This window comes from Callithrix jacchus, chromosome 8 (genome assembly GCF_049354715.1).
Source record: "Callithrix jacchus isolate 240 chromosome 8, calJac240_pri, whole genome shotgun sequence".
NCBI classification, from domain to species: domain Eukaryota; kingdom Metazoa; phylum Chordata; class Mammalia; order Primates; family Cebidae; genus Callithrix; species Callithrix jacchus.
The window spans coordinates 84,025,104-84,043,759 of NC_133509.1; the positions used below are offsets into that span (position 1 = coordinate 84,025,104).

The following is an 18,656-nucleotide window of genomic DNA, read 5'->3' on the forward strand; positions in this document are numbered from 1 at the left end:
CCCTTAAGGTTAGCACCAACTTCCCAAAAGAATAATTACATTAGGAAAGAAATGGGGACAGCAGGTCTCACAGTGCTTTTAAACAGGAAGCCTCAGAGCCCATGGAGGGAAGTAGCTCATGGCTTTCCTCACAGCTGCTTTCCTACTCATCAACCCAAAGGACTGCTTGATCCCGGGAAGAAGATGAAGGAACACGTCTCACAAAACATAAGTTGACCCTAAATCTAAATCACCTATAGTCAAAAAAAATTGATTATGTACCTGGTTGACACTGTTTGTAAAAAAATTATAAATGATTCTGTCTATAAAATGAAATAATAATAATAAAAAGCCAGACTTTGGATATCCATTGTTTTAGCCTATAAGTACTTTTTTTTGAGACAGAGTCTCACTCTTAAGCACACGCTGGTGTGCAGTGGTGCGATCTCAGCTCACTGCAACCTCCATCTCCTGGTTTCAAGCTATTCTCCTGTCTCAGCCTCCCGAGCAGCTTGGATTAGCGGAACATGCCACCACGCCCAGCTAATTTTTGGTATTGTTAGTAGAGATGGGGTTTCACCGTGTTAGCCAGAATGGTCTTGATCTCCTGACCTCGTGATCCACCCACCTCAGCCTCCCAAAGTGCTGGGATTACAGGCATGAGCCACTGTATCCAGCCCTGTAACTACTTTTTAAAACTGTTAATGACAATAGAGATTGGTGCAACATTCTTGGAGAGCGATTTGCTAATAGCTATCAAAATCTGAAATGCACATTTTCTTTGATCCAGCAACTACGCTCCTGGGAATTCACCTATCACTAGGTAGGTGACAGTATGTTATTAGATCAATGTCCCAAGATGTTCACTGCCACATTTCTGTAATAGTAAAATAAGGTGACAAATGTCCACTAATAAATGATTAGGTAATTACCATGAACCCCCACTTATGGGACTGGTCACCGTAGGATTTTGCCCTTGTATGTTTGGTTATGAGATGATTACTCTTTATTCCCTGTGCAAAGAGAACACTTGTTCCCTCTTCTGAACTTTCCTTGTTTATGGAGAGAGCCTTGGTAGTGATACACAGCTGATCTCTCTCTCTCTGCCCCTTGAGGCACTCAACCCAGGGGAGGTAGAGGGACTTGTGTAATTGGCGAATTTCAGAATAGCTGGACATGTTCTGCTCAGCAATTCCCTTCTACTTCTTTAGAGAGAGAAGTACACAGGAAACAGGAGTTCTCTTCTCTCCAGGATATTCACCAGGCAGTCCTCCCAGTGGCGAAGTCTGCTATGGTCAGCTCTGCTGGTGACTGGGTGGGTATAGCTGCCCAACTCCAAACATCAGAGTTAGGAAGTCCATGTGGCTTGCTCACTATCCTGTATCTTCCGACATAGTCTTTAGCAATAATAGAGGTAAATGATGTAATCTGTCCATCTTTTCTTTTATATTTCAATTTCATCAGAACTTGGGCAAGGAAAAGGGATGCTTTTGAAGGTCCTCATGAAGGCTACTGCATACCCCACAAATGTAAACTCTTTGGAGACAGGAATTATATCTGTCTTGCTCATCAGGATATCCCTAGAACAGAACCTAGAGCCATTGGCAGAGCTGTATGTTTTTATCGATTGACTTTTGGCTGCTTGGGTACTGATCCAGGAAGGAGGACGGTTGGGTGTGACATTAACTTTGCCAACAACTCTTATCTCTATGAAGATGAAAGCACTAGAAGAGTAGGGACCTTATCTGTCACACTCATGGCAGGATCTCAGAGATTAGAGTTGAGCTTCATACAAAGGGTCTCTCAATATATTTGTCTTATAGTTGAACCTGGCCCCTTTTGTTCAGCTTTTGTTCAAGCTGTTCTTTCCCATCAGGATGCCAGGATGTCTCCCCACCTTCCCTATCACCAACCTCACTATATGACTTTGCACATATCACTTAACTCCTTGGGGCTTATTTTTCGCACCTATAAAATGAAGATTATATGATCTTTAAGGTCCCTTTCAGGTATAAAAATCATATCTTGCTATCTTAACCCATTCATCTGATGACTTCCAACAATGATGCCAAAACACATCAGCTCAGATGAAGGCACTAACTCAGGTGCCCTCGGGTTTTTGCCTTACAACTGATCCACTTAAGACACAGCTCCTAGAAACACATTGAATCTAAAAGCAAAGCTTCCTACACTCAATAAATCCTTGTTGGATTTCAGTAAGAGACTGCAGAGAGAGAAGTATTGATGCTGGAGCTGTAAAGTGCCTTAGAAAAAAGACAGATCTGGCCCATTTTTTGCACTCTTGGGTGTTCATATCCTTTCTTACCTATCACCCAACCCAGTCAGATAAATAGATCTCTTTTTATCTTTCTGCATATGTCAATCCCTTTCTTTCCTGAATCATTTTAGTTGCTGTACTCTGTACTTTCGTCATTCTGTCTCTGCCTTCTCAGTGCTTAATCTCAGGACCATTCACAAGATAGAAGGTAGCGGGTATGCAGAGGCAATAGAGGGGTGGAGGCAATAGACAAATAACACTTAGTAAGACAGCAGTATTCGCTGAGCATTGCCTGTGCCCTGAAGGCTGCAGTACACCTGGGAGTCAGATTTACAGAGCTGTCAACTACCTCTGTGGTGAATTTGAGGGCCTGAAGTAGGGTTTCCTGCAAAAAAATGGCTAGCCTAGATTCAAATGCCACCCACCTCCATCACTAACTGAATGTGTATGTGACCTTGAATAAGTTAATCCTTAAGCATTCCATTCCTCAGTTTCCTCTAAAAAATTAAGATGATAGTACATCTGACTTCACAGAGTTGTTGTGAAGACTGAATAAAACAATGCACATCAAGTGCTTAGAACAGCACCTAGTACATAAAAAATGCTCAATAAATATGAGATATTATCTTCTATCTTTCATAGTGTCTCAAATTCTACCTATTAAAGACTTAACCCTTGTGATTGAGGCAGAGAATCTATCCTTGATGCTAGTCAGGGATATTCTATTAAATATATTCTATTCATACTCTCAGGTTAAGACATGCAGTTGTCCTCCTGCCTTATTCTGTGATAAATGAGATTCCTACCTTGGGCCCATCTAACTGTCCCTGCTTCTATAATCTGCCAAATGTCCAATTCCTCTACCACAGGCTCCATGCCTTTAGTCTCCATCTAGTTACTAAAATCCAGCTTCTGAAATTCAGGCACATGGATGGAGTTCTTCCAGGTATTCAGCAGCTATACAATAGATATTCATTGACTGACTAGCCAGCTACCTCCCACTGGTCTCCTTGGTGCCGACCTAGAATGGTGCCCCATGTACACCCTCTTCTGTGCTCTCTCACCTGCATTCAGCAGCTGCTTCCTTACTGCCCACATCTGAGCCCTCCCTCCACCCTTCATGAGCAAACAGGTCCAAAACATCAGTCAAACCACCACCCTGTTTCCATCGTATTCGCTGGTTAAACTAGATTATTAAATTTTTCGTGGGGGAATGGTTCTCTTAAACACATATTCCATGAATCTCCTGCTCTAAAACTCAATTTTTCCAGGGTCAGACGAGGATCCACTGGGCACATTTAGCAACAAGTACCAGCTTCCTCCCTCTTCTGCATTGCCCTCAGCAGCTTTCCATGGGTATTCCAGTGAGAGCCCCCACCCATCCCGGTGCCCAGGATCCCTGCCAACTGCAGGAAGAGTCAAAACCATGACAGGAGATCAGGCTACCAGATCAAAGTGTTCAGGACAAGAGAAGAGTGCATATTAAGGTTGGAAAAGTAGGATGGAACTAGTAGGAAGTCGGCAAATCTGAATGGGAGATTGGCATGATAAGAGTGGTGTTTGGGTCTGAGCACAGTGGCTCATGCCTGTAATCCCAGCACTTTGGGAGGATGAGGTGAGCAGATTGCCTGAAGTTGGGAGTTTGAGACCAGCTGGGCCAGCAGGGTGAAACCCAGTCTCTACTAAAAAAATTACAAAAATTAGTTAGGCATGGTGGCAGGCACCTGTAATCCCAGCTACTCAGGAAGCTAAGGCAGGATGCTTGAGCCAAGGAGGTAGAGGTTGCAGTGAGCCAAGATTGTGCCATTGCACTCCAGCCTGAGCAGCAGAGCAAGACTCTGTCTCAAAAAAAAAAAAAGGAGTGATATTTCAGGAGAGGTTCTGGCCCAGGTACATCATGTTGGGATAAGAAGGGTTTGGAGATGAGAAGACCAGTGAGGGGAGCACAGCAGAAAGGTAGAAACTTGGTCCCAGGGGAAAAAAATACTGAAAATTTTGCCTGATATTTCAGGGAGTTGACAGATCTTAAAGCCCATTCACAGGATTCTCTGGGGCATAAATGAACTTTAGGTTAAAAATCCCTGGAGCAGAATCTTACAACCAATCAAACCTGGCATAGGGTGGCCACTCAAATAGTAGTTGTTACGAACTGAATGTTTGTGCCCTTCCAAAATTCATATGTTGAAACCTACTATGGTTTGAATATGTCCTTTCAAAATTTACATTGAAACTTAATCCTCAGTGAGATAATATTCAGAGCTAAGATCTTTAAGAAATGATTTGATCATGAGGGCTCCACCATCATTAATGAGTTAGTGTCCTTATAAAAGGGCTCAAGAGAACTAGCTAGCTCTTTTGTCTTTCTGCAATGTGAGGACCCAGTGGGGATGCAGTGCTTCTCTTGGAAGCAGAGAGCAAGCTCTCATCAGAAACTGAATCTCCTGGCACCAGGATCTTGGACTTCCCAGCCTCCAGAACTATGAGAAATAAATTTCTCTAAAAAGAAAAAAAGTGAGAGACAAGGTCTCACTATGTGGCCCAGGCTGGTCTTGAACTCCTGGGCTCAAGCGATCCTCCCACTACAGCTTCCCGAAGTGTGGAATTATAAGCATGAGCCACCATTCCCAGCCACAAGAAATAAATACCTAGGTTTTTGGTTTTTTTTTTTTTGTTTTTTTTTTTTTGAGACAGAGTTTCACACTGTTACCCAGGCTGAATGCAGTGGCATGATCTCGGCACATTGCAACCTCCACCTCCCAGGTTCAAGTGATTCTCCTGCTTCAGCCTCTTGAGTAGCCATGATTACAGGTGCCTGCCACCACAGCCAGCTAATTTTTTGTATTTTTGTAGACACAGGGTTTCACTATGTTGGCCAGGCTAATCTCGAACTCTTGACCTTGTGATCCAACTGCCTTGGCATCCCAAAGTGCTGTGATTACAGGCGTGAGCCACCGTGACCAACCAGCACCTATTATTTATAAATTATCCAGTCAAAGGTATTTTTTTTAAAAAACCGACTGAACTGACTGAGACAAAGCCCTAACCCACAATGTGATGGTATTAGGACGTAAGGCCCTTGGGAGGTAATCAGTTTTAAATGAGGTCATGAGGGTGGACCCTATTATGGGATTAGTGCCCTTGCAATAAGAGAAAGAGATGCCAGAGCTCTTTCTGCTCTCCACCATGTGAGGTTACAGCAAGAACATAGCCCTACAAGCCAGGAACAGAATCCTCACCAAAAAGTGAATATGTTGGCACATTGATCTGAAACTGCTGCGCCTCTGGAAATGTGTGAAATAAATGTTTGTTGTTTAAACCAACCCATCTATGGTCATTTACTATAGCACTCCGAGCTAAAGCAGTAGTTTAATCAAAAAAAAAAAAATCTACTTGAACCCTGGTGAGAGAAAAAAGAACTTGATAAGCATGGTAGTAAATGGTACTAATGGAATGGATGATAAGAATTAAAATTCTAGACCATTTAAGAAGGGGAAACACCAAGACTTTGAATTTCATTTGGAAAATGCAAAAAATAGAAGTGGGAACATTTTTAAGTAACCATATAGATGATGATGCATCCAAATGACAGAGGGTGCCTGTGTTTTGTTGATTTGGGTTTTTGTGCATTGCATATGAGGAGGGATGTAAAGTTTGACTCATTGATCCAACAAGCTTTAATAAAGTGCTTAGAATGTGTTTGACCCTGGAAACATCAAGAAAAAGTAGGCAAATGCTTGCCCTCACAGAGCTTACACTGCTGTGGGAAAACACACAAAGAGCAATGACAATTGAGGGGCTGCTGAAGGGCAGCTGAAGGCTGCTGAAAGGCACGATCTGCCTGGGAAAACCATGGAGGAAATTGAGCTTGAGATGAAACCAAAAATAAGCTTAGTGCTTTGCCTAACGGAATGAAGAAGGTTGGTATTACAGAGCCCTAAACTTTGAGCAGGAGGAACTACATGTTACACTAAAAAGTCTGAAGTTCCCCATGCCCAGTAGCCCACATCTCCCCTTTACGTTCTTGGCCAAGTGCTGCATATGGGAGGTGGGAGATGGGAGGAAAGGATCCAACCAAATGTAGGAAAATCACACTGACAACTGAGGGGAGGATGGGAAGCAGGAAAAGATTTGAGACACTAGGAGAAAAAACCAGAACAGTAGGGAGGTTGTATTCATGAACCTAAATTCCACGCTGTTTCCCCCAGGGATAAGATAGAAGAAAAAAATAAAATGTGAAAATCTGGACTGGCACGATCAGATAGACTCCAGTTGGGTTACCTCTGGGGAAACAGTAAAATCACCCTGCAGGGAGCTCAAGGAGCCTGAGTCTTTGAATTGAATTTTAACAGCAATAGAGCCAGAATTTTTTTTCTCAGGCCTGCAGTTGTATTGGTCTCTGTGATCTCTGAATAAGTCAAGCAAGGGATTTTTCCTCAAGTAGGAGGCTTTCCCCGGCTGGTTTCTTGAGAGCCTTGAACACGATGGTTTGGCAGGTATGTGGCTGCCCAGCAGGGAATCTTGGAGCTTTGAGCAGCTCTGGCAGTGGCAAGGAGGCAGGTCACACAGCTTTAGAAATCTTGTAAAAGAAAAAGCCAGAGAGTCTAAATTTAAAGAGGAGAAGCAACAGCTATGGAAAAAGAGAAGAAAAGTACGAAAGAACTTTAGAAAATATAATAGAAAAGATGAAGTCCAAGCTCAGAAAGAAGCAAAGTAAAAGGAGGAATTTAGGCCGGGCACGGTGGCGTGCGCCGATAGTCCCAGACACTCGGGAGACTGAGGCAAGAGGATGGCTTGAGCCCAGGAATTCAAGGCTGCCGTGGGCTATAATCACACCACTGCACTCCAGCCTGGGCAACAGAACAAGATTCTATCTCTAAAAAGAAAGAAAAGAAAAAGGAAGAATTTAGAATGATGCCCAGATTTCCTATTCAGGGAACTTGGGCTTTGATAGTGTACTTCACTGAAATAAGGACTGGTGGGAATTCCTGGAAGGGTGGGTGGGGATGGAGATCACTAGAAGGAGAGATAATCAGCTCCATTAAGTTGTAAAAGTGTTGTTTTCATGTACCTTTGAATATACCACCAAAAACACGTTAAATGGCCAGCCATGGTGGCTCTTGCCTGTAATCTAGCAGTTTACAGAAGCCAAGGTTAGCAATCATTGTGAGGAGAATGGAAACAGTTTTGTCATTTTATAAAATGGCATTGTACAGTTTCTAACTCTAGGCCAGCTATATCACACCAGCACTTTGGGAGGCCAAGGCAGCCAAAACACTTGAAGTCAGAGTTCAAGACCAGCCTGGCCAACATAGTGAAACCCTGTCTCCACTAAAAGTACAAAAATTAGCTGGGTAGGGTGGTGTGTGCCTATAATCCCAGCTACTTGGGAGGCTGAGGCAGGAGAATCGCTTGAACATGGAAGATGGTGGCGGTAGTGAGCTGAGATTGCACCACTGCACTCCAGCCTGGGCAATAGAACTAGACTCCATCTTAAAAATAATAATAATAATATGTTAAATACACAAGATCAGAGTTCCAGAGAGAGTAGACTAAACACAGAGACTTTGGAAGTAATTCATGTAAGTGAGTGAAGTCCTGAGCAGAGATGAGACTACCCAAGAAGAAGGTAGAAAATAAAAATACAAGGAGGTTGAGAAGAAAGAGGTTGAGGAGGATTTCCCTAGGGGAAACTAATATTTAAAGACTAAACAAAAAAGATTTAGAAGGAATGAGACAACTCAATTAACCAGGAGAATAGTGCCAAGAAAATATAGAGAAGAATTTCAAGAATGGAGTGGTCAAAAAGATAAAATGAGCCATAAGGTTTAAATAAAATGTCAACTGAAATATGTCTATTGAATTTAACAACTGGGAAGTCATTGGTAACCTTTTCAAGATGGAGAAGAAAATAGATTACTGAGGACTGAAGCGTAAACAAAGGTGAGGCAGCGTAGAGAGCCTCGTGATGAGACTTGACTTTGAAGGGAAGAAGAGAGCTGGAGGTGAGCAGGGGAGTATCTAAAAGAGACACTGGGCCACCAGTAGATGTGTTTTTGTTGCCATTGTTTTCCGTGGGGAAGATTTTAAAGTGTTTATATTTGGTAAGGAAGAAGCCATTGGAGAGGAAGAGGATAAAAATACAGAAAATAGAAGGGAAATTTGATACAGTGGGGTCATGGAGAAGACTGGAGAGGTAGCACTTCAGCTCACAGATGAGCCATGGAAAGGAGAGACTCATTCTGACAGCATGGCCGCAGGAGGTGAAGGCTGATGCTAATGAGACAAATGTAGACATGGAGCAATTAATGTCTGTCTTTTCCCTGGAAAACAGTAGATAAGATTGTCCATAGAAAGTGAGGTAGCTGGCAGGGAGCTGGGAGCCTGGGAAGAGTTGGAGAGGTTGAGGAAAATGTTAAAGGGTTGCCAGAGTTGTATGCTGCCTTAACGCTGGATGCTATAAAACTTCATCTACACCAGTATATGTGAATGTTGTGTGTGACTGCCTCCAGCATTTCTTAGACTCTCAGGTTTTTGAGATGGAGCTCCCTAGATGTTTTGAAGATATGAATTGGAAGTTGCAGGACAGGTATAACAGACAGACAAGGAAACAAAGGAATTAAGGATGACAGCAAGTGAGACTGAAGGATTGATGTGCTATGAAATTTCATCTGGAATGATAAAGAAATGAAACCAGGAAAGGGCTGACAGAATTGAAAGACAAATGAGGGATCAGGAAACTGGAGAGTACAAAGAACAAAAGCAAGCAGATATTGAAATCCATCTTAAAGGACGTGAACAGGTAGATCTTATGTTTTCTAATTTGGGGTACTACCAAAATGTTTTTATTGTGATTGTTCTGCCTTGGGAAATGAGGGAATGAGAGCAACGCCCTAGTATGTTTATGAATTGCAAATACTATTTTTAAAAAGTAAAAATCAAAAATAACCTAACAATGCATCTTAAGGAACTAAAAAAAACAAAGATAAACTGAACCCAAAATTAGAAGAAAAGAAATAATAAAGATCAGAGTAGAAATAAATGAACTTGAAATGAAGAAAACAATACTAAAAATCAATGAAACAAAAAGTTGGTTTTTCGAAACAATAAACAAAGTTGACAAACCTTTACCAGACTAATAAAGAAAACAAGAAAGAAAAATAAATAAAATCAGAGATGAAAAAGGAGATGTTACAACCGATAGGGCAGAAATTCAAAAGATTATTAGCAGCTACTGTGAGCAACTAAATGCCAATAAATTGGAAAATCTAGAGGAAATGGTTAAATTTCTGTATACATACAACCCTCTAAGACTGAACCCTGAAGAAATCCAAAACCTGAATAGACCAATAACAAATAAGAAGATTGAAGCCGTGATAAAAATTCTCTCAGTAAACTAAAGCCTGGGACCTGAGAGCTTTACTGCTGAATTCTACCAAATGTTTAACTAAAAACTAATACCAATCCTACTCAAACTGTTCTAAAAATAGAGGAGGAGGGAATACTTCCAAACTCATTCTATGAGGCCAATATTACCCTGATCCCAAAACAAGACAAAGACACATCAAAGAAAGAAAACTGCAGGTCATTATCTCCAATGAATATTAATGCAAAAAATCCTCAACAAAATACTTACAAACTGAATTTAACAAAACATTAAAAAGATAACTCATCTCATGTCCCCTGTAGGGACACGGATGGAATTGGAGACCATTATCCTTAGCAAGCTAACACAAGAACAGAAAACTAAATACCATATGTTCTCACTTCTAAGTGGGAGCTAAATGATGAGAACATAGAAACACATAGAGGGGAACAATACACACTGGGACCTACTGTAGGGTGGAAGGTAGGAGAAGGTAGAGGATCAGGAAAAATAACTAATGGGTACTAGACTTAATACCTGGGTGATGAAATAATCTGTACAACAAACCCCATAACACAAGTTTAAATATGTTATAAACCTGTTCATGTACCCCTAAACTTAAAAGTTAAAAAAAAGGATCCCTCCTCACAGCCAAGTGGGATTTATTGCAGGAATGCAAGATGGTTCAACATATGCAAGTCAATCAATATCATATGTCATATCAACAGAATGAAGGATTAAAAACCATATGATCATTTTAATTGATGCAAAAAAAAAGCATTTGATAAAATTCAACATCCCTTCATTATTTAAAACAGGGTATAGAAGGAACATACCTCAACTAATAAAAGCCATATATGACAAACCCAGAGCTAGTATCATATTGAACGGGGAAAAACTGAAAGCCTTTCCTGTAAGATCTGAAACATAACAAGGGTGTCCACTTTCACCATATTCAACACAGTACTAGAACTCATAGCTACAGCAATCAGACAAGAGAAGAAATAAAGGGTATCCAAATTGGAAAAGAAGAAATCAAATTATCCTTGTTTCCAGATTATAATCTTTTTTTTTTTGAAACAAAGTTTCACTCTTGTTGCCCAGGCTGGAATGCAATGGTAAGATCTCAGCTCACTGCAACCTCCACCTCCCTGGTTCAAACAATTCTCCTGCCTCAGCCTGCCAGCTAGCTGGGATTACAAGCATGCCCCACCATGCCTGGCTAATTTTGTATTTTTACTAGAGACAGGGTTTCTCCTTGTTGGTCAGGCAGGTCTTGAACTGCTGAACTCGTGATTGTCCACCTTGGCCTCCCAAAGTGCTGGGATTACAGGCATGGGCCACCATGGCTAGCCTATATAATCTTATATTCAGAAAACCTAAAGATTTCACCAAAAACTACTAGAACATATAAACAAATTCAGTAGAGTTGCAAGATACAAGATTAGCATACAAAACTCAGTAGCATTTCTATATGCCAGCAGTCAAAAAACTGAAAAAAAATCAATCCAAAAAAAAAATCTCATTTATGATAGCCCTAAATAAAATTAAATACCTAGGAATTAACCAAAGATGTGAAAGATCTATACAGTGAAAACTATCAAATACTGATGCAAGAAACTTAAGAAAACACACACAAAAAAAGATATTTAGATATTGTTAAAATGTCCATACTACTCAAAGCAATCTACAGATTCAATGCAACCCCTATCAAAGTACTAATGACATTCTTCACATAAGTAAAAAAGTAATTCTAAAATTTATGTAGAACCACTAAAGACCCAGAATAGCCAAAGCTATCCTGAGCAAAAAGAAAAAAACTAGAGGAACCACATTACCTGACTTCAAATTATATTACAGAGCTATAGTAACCAAAATAGCATATTACTGGCATAAAAACAGACATATAAACCATGGAACAGAAGATGGCCAAATAGGAACAGCTCTGGAGTGCATTTCCCAGCAAGAATGCAGAGGGTGAGTGCTCACCACATTTCCAAACAAGTTTTTACTGCCCACAGACCAGGAGATTCCCGGGCAGAAAAGTGCCATGAGTCTCCAGCATGGCTGTTTCAGCTAGTGCAGCAGGTCTCCACACAAAAACTCACAGAAATCTGGGCGGCTGTTTCAACTGGCACCTGGAATGCCTGGGAGACAGAGTCACTCATTCAACTGAAAAAAAGGGAGTGGAAACAGGGAGCCCGGTGATCTGGCTTGGCAGGTCCCAACCCCACAAAGACCAGCAACCTGAAATGATCTGGATTGAGAGTTTCACAGCAAGCACAGCTGGACCACCTGTGGGGGGAAGGGTGCCAGCCATTACCGAGGCAGTCCACCAGTACCAAAGCAGTCTGCCATTACTGAAGCTGTCCACCATTACCAAGGCAGTCCACCATTACTGAGGCAATCCGCCATTACTGAGGCAAACCACTATTACCGAGGCAGTCTGCCATTACAGAGACAGTCCACCATTACTGAGGCAGACCACCATTACTGAGGCAGTTCTAACTATCCCTCTATAAACAAAACCACAAGGAAGTTCACACGGCAGCAGGGCAGAGCCCACAGCAGCTCAGCAACACCTCTTCTGGCAGACTGTGACTAGGCTACCTCCTCACTTGGCAGGGCATCTCTGAAAAAAGGCAGCAGCACATCGGAAGCTTATGAATAAAGCCCCACCTTTCCAGGACAGAGCACCTGGGGAAAAAAGGTGGTTATGAGTTCTGCTGCAACAGACTTAAAGGTACCTGCCCAGCAGCTCTGAATGGAACAATAGAGCTCACAGCTTAGTACCTGAGCTCCTATAAGGGACAGACTGTCTCCTCAAGTAGCTCCCTGACCCCCATATATCCAAAGAGACACCTCATAAAGGAGAGCTCAGGCTGACATCTGGAAGGTATTATTCTGGGACAAATGGGATCTAATTAAACTCCAGAGCTTCTGTATAGCAAAAGAAACCATCTTTAGAGTGAACCCACAACCAACAGAATGGGAAAAAATTTTTGCAATCTACCCATCTAACAAAGGGCTAATATCCAGAATCTACAAAGAACTAAAACAGATTTACAAGAATAAAACAAACAAACCCATTCAAAAGTGGATGAAGGATATGAACAGACACTTTTCAAAAGAAGACATATATGAGGTCAACAAACATATGAAAAAATGCTCATCGTCACTGATTATTAGAGAAATGCAAATCAAAACCACATTGAGATACCATCTCATGCCAGTTAGAATGGCAATCATTAAAAAATCTGAAGACAACAGATGCTGGAGAGGATGTGGAGAAATAGGAACACTTTTACACTTTTGGTGGGAGTGTAAATTAGTTCAATCATTGTGGAAGACAGTGTGGTAATTCCTCAAGGACCTAGAAATGGAAATTCCATTTGACCCAGCAATCCCATTACTGGGTATATATACAAAGGATTATAAATCATTCAATTATAAAGACACATGCACATGTATGTTCATTGCAGTACTGTTTACAATAGCAAAGACCTGGAACCAACCCAAATGCCCATCGACGATAGGCTGGACAAGGAAAATGTGGCACATATACACCATGGAATACTATGCAGCCATAAAAAATGATGAGTTTGTGTCCTTTGCAGGGAAATGGATAAACCTGGAAACCATCATTCTCAGCAAACTGACACAAGAACAGAAAAACAAATGCAGCATGTTATCACTCATATGAAAACACATGGACACAGGGAGGGAAAAATCACACACTGGGGTCTGTTGGGGGGGACTAGGGGAGGGACAGTGGGGGGTAAGGATTTGGGGAGGGATAACATAGGGAGAAATGCCAGATATAGGTGACAGGGATGGAGGCAGCAAACCACATTGCCATATATGTACCTATGCAACAATCCTGCATGTTCTGCACATGTACCCCAGAACCTAAAATGCAATTATATGTATATATATATATATATATATATATATATATATAATGGAACAGAATAGACAACGCAAAAACAAACCCACACACCTACAGTAAATTCATTTTTTTACAAAAGTGCCAAGAACATACATTGGAGAAGAGTCTCTTCAATAAATGGTGCTGGGAAAACTGGATATCCACATGCAGGAGAATAAAACTTGATCCCTATCAAATCAAAATGGATTAAAGACTTAAATCTAAGACTTCAAACTATGAAATGACTACAAGAAAAAATTGGGGTGAATCTCCAGGACATTAATCTGGGCAAAAATCTCTTGAATAATAACCTACAAGCATGGGCAACCAAAGCAAAAATGGACAAATGGGATCACATCAAGTTTAAATGCTTCTGCACAGTGAAGGGAAAAATAAACAAAATGAAGAGACAACCCACAGAATGGAAAAAAATATTTGCAAACTACCCATCTGACATGGGATTAATATCCAGAATATATAGGAGTTCAAATAACTCGATAGTGAAAAAAATCTAATAATTTTTTCTTTTTAGTGGACAAAAGATGGCAGGCAAGCATATGAAAAGGTGCTCAACATCACGCATCTTCAGAGAAATGCAAATCAAAACTACAATGAGATATCATCTCACTCCAGTTAAAATGGCTTATATCCAAAAGACAAGCAATTACAAATGCTGGAGAGGATGTAGAGAAAAAGGAACCCTCATATGCTCTTGGTGGGAATGTAAGTTAGTACAGCCATTACAGAGAACAGTATGGAGGTTTCTTGAAAAACTAAAAACAGAGCTACCAAATGATCCAGCAATCTCATTGCTGGATATATACCCAAAAGAAAAGAAATCATAGGCCGGGCGCGGTAGCTCACACCTGTAATCTCAGCACTTTGGGAGGCCAAGGCAGGTGGATCACAAGGTCAAGAGATCGAGACCATCCTGCCTAATATGGTGAAACCCCGTCTCTACTAAAAATACAAAAAATTAGCCGGGCATGGTGGCATGTGCCTGTAATCCCAGCTACTCGAGAGGCTGAGGCAGGAGACTCACTTGAACCCGGGAGGCGGAGGTTGTGATGAACTGAATTGTGCCACTGCCCTCCAGCCTGGGCCACAGAGTGAGACTAGGTCTCAAAATAAAAAAAAAAAAAAAAAAAAAGAGGAAGAAGGAAAATTGTATATCAAAGAGACAGCTGCAGTCCCCTGTTTGTTGCACCACTGTCCACAACAGCCAAGATTTGGAAGCAACCTAAGTGTCCATCAGTAGAAAAATGGATACAGAAAATGTGATACTTATACGCAATGGAGTGATATTCAGCCATAAAAAAAGAATGAGATCTTGTTATTTGCAACAACATGGATGGAAGTGGAGGTCATTATATTAAGTGAAATTAGCCAGACACAGAAAGACAAACATCCCATGTTGTCTCTTATTTGTGGGATGTAAAAATCAAAACAATTGAACACAGAGATAGAGAGTAGAAGGATGATTATCAGAGGCTGGGAAGGGCAGTGAGGGGGACAGAGGGGAGGTGGAAATGCTTAATGGGTACAAAAAAAGAGAGTAAATAATACCTAGTATTTGATAACACAACAGGATGAGTACAGTCAAAATAATTTTTAACACAACAGGGTGACTATAGTCAAAATAGTTTAATTTTAAAATAATTAAAAGAGTATAACTGGACTTTTTGTAACACAAAGGATATATGCTTGAGGGAATGAATACCCTATCTTCCATGATGTGATCATTACACATTGCATGCCCATATCAAAACATCTCATGTATCCCATAAATATATACCTACTGTGTACCCATGAAACTTAAAAATTAAAAATTTTTTTTCCAGGAACATGTGCACTTTATTGAACACAACTGTGGAAAAGTGTGTGAGGGTAAAAGGCTGATACAGGATCGGCTGGGGACAGGGCGAGGAATGGAAGCTGGAGTACGTGGGAGACAGGTCACGGGCAGAGCCCCTGGCCGGGATGATTCCTCTGATCTACTGATAGGCTTGCAGAATCAGTATTGGGATGATGATCAGCAGAATGGTCCTGATGATGCCCAATATCAGGGCCCAGATGTTCAGGCACTTGGCGGTGGAGGCATAGGCCTGGGCTCCAGTCAGGTCGCCAACCATCTTCCTGTCCCTAGACTTCATGGAGTAGGCGAACGCTATGAAGCCCAGGCAGCAGGAGTTCATAAAGAGGGTGTTGAACAGGGACCAGATGACGTGGTCGGGCACGGAGGTCTCGCTTCGGATGTGGATCACGGTGGACGTCGGGGGCGCAGGGTTGTGGGGCGCCCCCAGCACAGCCACCTCATGTTCCTCCTTCAGCATCTCATAGTTCGGGGGACAGCTGGTGCTGGCAGGAGTGAAGAAGGTTTGGACCATATAGTTCATGGTGTCCAGGGAAGACTGGCCGTGGTTGGGTTGCTGGGATGCTTCTCCAAAAATTAAAAATTTTAAGAAACAAAAACAAAAGTAACTTTCTACTCATCTAAAACTGCTAATTGCAAATGACATGCCAGTTACTGGCATTGTTATATAAAAACGCTAGGAGTAGTGAAGCCAATGAGAAAAAAGGTCCCACTTCTGATGTGACACATCTCGGGGAAGATGGATCAATGAGCAGTAAACTCCTGCTTCTAACAATAATTGAAAGCAAAACTCTGTACCAAGACTGGTCAATAACATCCCTGTGAGTTGTAGATCTAGCTTTTTTAGGCATCATGTTGCAATGTTATTCAATTAATAATTTCCTCCATGATAGCCAAAGCCATGGTCCAAAAGGAGTGACCTTCACTGCCCAGCCATGAAAGCAATCTGCCTGGAGATGCCATTCTCCTGCCTCCCTCCCCTACCTGTTCCTCTCATTGGCTGAACCCAATAGGATGCCAGAAAATGGCTATAAATACAGTACATTCCATAGAACATAGGTATAAATATGTTTTCAAATCGAAGGTTTGCTGATATAACTGGAAAGTCCAAAAAAATCAGATATAGTACACATTTCCAGTGTTTTCAAATCGGGAAATAATCACACAAAAATGGAGATTCCTGGCTTCTCTTAAAAGTTGAAAGATCCCTGGGCTTGGTGGCTCAAGCCTGTAATTCTAACACTTTGGGAGGCTGAGGTGGGCAGATTACTTGAGGTCAAGAGTTTGAGACAAGCCTGGCCAACATGGTGAAACCCCATGTCTACTAAAAATACAAAAATTAGCCAGGTGTGATGTACCCCAAAATCTAAAACACAATAAAATATATTTTTTAAAAAAAGAAAGAAATATGGAGAGTAAAAAAGAGGGTACAAGAACAAAACTATAACAAGCAAAAATAATTAAAAATTAAAGATCAGTCATTGTGCTCACACCTCTAAGACCAGCACTTTGAGAGGCCAAGGCAAAAGGACTATTTGAGGCCAAGAGTTCAAGACCATCCTAGGCAACATAGTGAGACCGCATCTCTACTAAAAATCTTTTTTTAATTAGTCAGACATGGTGGCTCACACCCATAGTCCCAGCTGCTCAGAAGGCTGAGACAGGAGGATCGCTTGAGCCCAGGAATTCAAGGTTACAGTCAGCTATGATCACACCACTGCATTCTAGCCTGGGTGACAGAGTGAGACCTTATCTCTATAAAAATAATATAACAACAACAAATAAAATTGAGGAAAGCCAATTCAAGCAGGAGGAATTTAATACAGGGAATTCATTACTTGAGTGATAGAAGAGTTGAGAAGCTAAATGAACAAGTTAATGCAAAGTTAGCGATACCTGGAAGTTTTGCCACTGCTAGGGCTGATAGGACACAAGATAGAGGGGTGACATCAAAGCCAGGAGCCAGGTCTGCCAGTGGAAATCAGAAAGGCAGAGGCTGCCTACCATGAGTTTGGACTACAGAAAAAGGTCTGTAGAACCTGGAATCACGGAGGAGACTGAGCCACTGCCAAAGAAACCACCGGACATCTTCTGCCAGAGCCTCACAACAGCCACACTTCCTCAGATATGTAGGTTTGATACGACAACATGGGAAAAAAGTAGAGAATAAGTCTAGGAGCAATTGACAAGTGACTAGAAATCAGGTTTTCAAGGAATTAAAAGGAATTGGGGAACAAGAAACAGAAGCAGCAAATGTAGACCACACATTTCGGCAATTTGTGCTGTTGCCATGTTTCAGTGCAAACTTCAATTGTTTGCATTCTTCAGATTTTCAAGAAATGAATTTCAAAAAGCCTACTATTAAAAAGCTCTGTTTCAAATTATGCTGCCCAGATGGAACAGCTTTTTCCCAAGTTTCTCATTCCTCTTTTCTACTAAAATTTATAACCTCATTAACTTACAATCCCTTTTTCCCAGAATATTAATGAAGATAATAAATAATTGTATTATTCTCCCCAATAACATCCTGAATTCCCTCCTGGTAAAGCTCTTCTTATAAAATTTTTAACTATTCTGCAATCAGGAATTACATGGTAGAATGCTGAGCCGGGTGTGGTGGCTCACACCTGTAATCCCAGCACTTCAGGAGGCCAAGGAAAGATGATCACTTGAGCCTAGGAGTTTGAGACCAGCCTGGGCAACATAGTGAGACCCTATCTCTACAAAAAATAAAAAATTAGCAAAGCTTGGTGGCACATGCCTGTAGTCCCAGCTACAGGAAGTTGAGGTAGGGGGATCACTTGAGCCCAGGAGGTTGAGGCTGCAGTGAGCTGCTTTTGCACCACTGCATTCCAGCCTGGGCAACAGAGTGAAACCCTGTCTCAAAAAAATAAAATAAATAAACATTTTTAAATATCAGAATGCTGTTCTTGTTATTACTTTGTAATTACAAAACATTAAATTTACTCACTTGAGAAAATCAGCCAGTGGTTTAAAATAACATCTGAGTAAGAGCTAGGGGCACTCCCCTATGGATCGGATGAGGTTTTCCATTAAATCCTGTGAGTCACCCAGAGTACAGAAACTCTATAGTTTTCAAGTTCTATGTTCCTAAATCAGGTAAATGTTATTTTATTCTATGTCATTTAGTCAGTGAAGCAATCTCTAATTGATTTATGACAGAATGACTTTACAGTCTCTAATTGATTTATGACGGAAGACCAGGACCTGGATG

General features: G+C 41.2%; 1 pseudogene; it reads right to left on the reverse strand.

The window, feature by feature from the left end:
• Positions 1 to 15,403: 15,403 nt before the first annotated feature.
• On the reverse strand, positions 15,404 to 15,992 carry LOC100406127 (interferon-induced transmembrane protein 3 pseudogene; annotated as a pseudogene).
• Positions 15,993 to 18,656: the final 2,664 nt, after the last annotated feature.